The sequence below is a fragment of the Arachis ipaensis genome, chromosome B08, assembly GCF_000816755.2.
Source record: "Arachis ipaensis cultivar K30076 chromosome B08, Araip1.1, whole genome shotgun sequence".
In the NCBI taxonomy this organism is placed as follows: Eukaryota; Viridiplantae; Streptophyta; class Magnoliopsida; order Fabales; family Fabaceae; genus Arachis; species Arachis ipaensis.
In genome coordinates this window covers 16,896,106-16,899,489 of record NC_029792.2, presented here as the reverse complement: position 1 = coordinate 16,899,489, position 3,384 = coordinate 16,896,106, and positions in this window count along the sequence as shown.

Below are 3,384 nucleotides of genomic sequence, written 5' to 3'. Positions count from 1 at the left end.
TAATTTCAAACGTCTTGGAAGGGGTTCTATGACTGGACTTTCCCATGGAGGTTCAGCATCTCCTAAGTCTTCAACCACTTCTTCTTCTTCTTCAATAATTCTGGCTTCCTCTACTTGTTCCAGTACAAAGTCATGCTCCGTACTGTTTACTGGAGTTTCTAGTATCTCCTTCATGCTACGCTCTTTTATTGATTCTTCATATGTAGCCATGGGAGCACTTTGAGTGTCCGAGCATCGGGAACCTAATTGACTTATCGCTTGATTTAATTGGTGAAGGGTTGCATGAAATTGATCCTTGAGACGATCCGTTGATTCTTGTTGCGCTCGGCTATCATAGGTAGGATCATAGTGCTCTTGGATTAATGGATATGGAGATGGCAAATATTGAGGTGGTGGTGGGATGGGGAGATCATTCTGTGATTGAAAAGGAAGTGCACTAGAGCTTGAGGGTTGATTGTTGAAGGTATTTGGTGGTCCGATTTGGGCGGCGAGAGCTTGTATAGTAGAGTTTAGATCGGTAAGTGCTCTCTCCATGGAGGTTTGGGGTGGATAGGAGAGTTCATTTGGCTCATAAGGTGGTTGGTATGGTGGATATGGGTTAGGGTCATATGGAGGTGAATGGTGTAAAGGGGCTTGTGAGTTTGGTGGTCCAAAGTTATATTGAGGAGGGGGTTCATAGGCGTATGGTGGTGGTTGTTGATAATCAAAAGAGCGCTCACCATAGCCATTGCCTTGATATGCATCACAGAATGGTTGTTGATAGTCCATTGGAGGCAGTTGTTGCCATGAGGGTTGAGTAAATTCTTGTGGCTCCTCCCATCTTTGATTCTTCCAACCTTGATGCCTGTTCTCATTATAGTTTCCATTCCTAACAATAACATTGGAATCAAACTTGAAGCGAGAGGGGTGAGAATTCATAGTAGCTGATAAAAAAAATTAAAAATAAAAACAAATTTAAATTAAAAGGTTATTTTAAATTTTTAAATTTGAAAATTAAAATTTGAAATTTTGAAAATTAAATTTTGAAATCTGAAATTTGAAATTTTGAATTTTAAATTTTTGAAATTTTGAATTTTGAAATTTTTTAAAAATTGAAATTTAAATATTGAATTTTGAAATTTGATTTTTGAAGTAAGATAAGATAAGATAAAAATTTTAAAATGAAAACCAATAACCTCTTAATTTACGAAAAAGCAAAAATAAAAACAAAAATAAAAACAAAAAAACAAATAAAAAGCAAATATTTACAATAACCAATAATAAGGCACACGTTTGCAATTCCCCAGCAACGGCGCCATTTTGAAAGAACTGAAGATTGATGGTTTAGAAGTTATAGTAAACTCTCGTTGTAAGTATAGTTACTAAACCAAACAATCAACCTTTCTTACAAAAGTTTTGGTTGTCACAAGTAACAAACCCCTTTAAAATTGATAACCGAGTATTCAAACCTCGGGTCGTCTTCTCAAGGAATTGCAGGGAGGTATGTTCTTATTATTGGTTATGAGTTTTTAGAAATTAGGGGTTTTAGAAAGTAAGGGAGCAGTATGTTGGATAAGAAGAATAAAATAAATAAATAATTATAAAATAAACTCTTGGCAAGGTATAAAAACAGGAAGTCATATCCTTATCAATTGTGACGAAATTTGGATTTTAATCTCACTTTGTTAACCTCTAACTATGAAGGTAAATCAAGTGGATTAATTAGCTTAATCCTCAGGTCCTAGTCAATTCCTATGGAAAGACTAGAGTTATTGGAGCAACTCCCAATTTCAATCACTGCTTTATTGACAGCTTTAGCGTTACCAATTACTTAACCAAAGCCAAAAGGAAGAAAATATCTAAATTAAAAAGCATCAATATAAATAAAGTGAAGCAAAATTAAATCTGGAAATACCTCAAATTGCATTAACAAAAGAACTTAACTCTGACATAGACATTCATAAATTAAATTGAGAAAATAAATAAAAAATAAAAGAACATTAAACCTGGGATTTAGAGTCACTCCTAAAACTAAGAGAAGTCCTAAATCCTAATCCTAAGAGAGAGGAGAGAACCTCTCTCTCTAAAAACTACATCTAAATCCTAAAATTGTAAATATGAAAAGCTTGATTATGAATGGATGTATTCCTCCACTTTATAGCCTCTAATCTGTGTTTTCTGGGCCGAGAACTGGGTCAGAATCAGCCCAGAATTCGCTGGTTGCGAATTCAGATTCGCTGATTTTCGTCACTTGCGACGCAGCCGCATAGAGCACGCGGTCGCGTCGCCTAGCGTCAGGGCAACTATGGCATATTATATATCAAATCGAAGCCCCAGATGTTAGCTTTCCAACGCAACTGGAACCGTGTCATTTGGACCTCTGTAGCTAAAGTTATAGCCGTTTGAGTGCAAAGAGGTTAGGCTGGACAGCTTAGCAATTTCTCCAACTTCTTGTATTCCTTCCACTTTGGCATGCTTCCTTTTCATCCTCTGAGCCATTCATGCCCTGTAATCTCTGAAATCACTTAACACACATATCAAGGCATCTAATGGTAATAAGAGAGGATTATTAATAAGCAAATATAAGATCAAAGAAGCACGTTTTCAATCATAGCACAAAATCAGGAAGGAAATATAAAACCATGCAAATATTATGAATAAGTGGGTAAAGAGTTGATAAAATCCACTCAATTGAGCATAAGATAAATCATAAAATAGTGGTTTATCAGCCGCAAACTCCACAAAATGGTTTTCTAAATCATGCTGAGCTCGTAACGCATAGGGCAGGTTAGCCATCCTCACTACCTCTCCGTTAACGTGATCAACCTCATCCGTGGGTTGCCATTAGGGTTTCCTTTACACACCAAACAATCGATATCAAGGTGATCAGTCTCAATATCTCAAGCTCAGTGCTTCAATTATATCCAAAGGCACTCACAAACAAGCATGCTATGCATATCAATCAGATATCCTAAATAGCACGAACGAAAAATGACCCAGAGTGTGCAACGAAGCACAATCGGTCCATCCCTTAGGCTCACGATGATGAACCACTCTGATACCACTAAATGTAACATCCTAATTACCCTAAGTCTTACCTCTAGCCATAAGACAAAGGTTAATCAGAGGTTACGACAGTTCTATGGCTTATACATATTTATATATAGAAGGAAATAATATACTCTAGAAGCCCAATGAAGGATATAGCTCAAAGCAGGATTTCGAAAGCGCAAAACGTACTAACGAAACTACTCATTTAAGGCACAAAAAATAGATATAAGGAAACAGAGATAAGTATATAATAATCATAAGAAACTAGCCACGGCTCGCGGAGTTTAAGTCGGCTAGCCATATACAGACGACTAAAAACTGAAGTTTTAAAAAAGCTTATACAAGTTTTGTTCT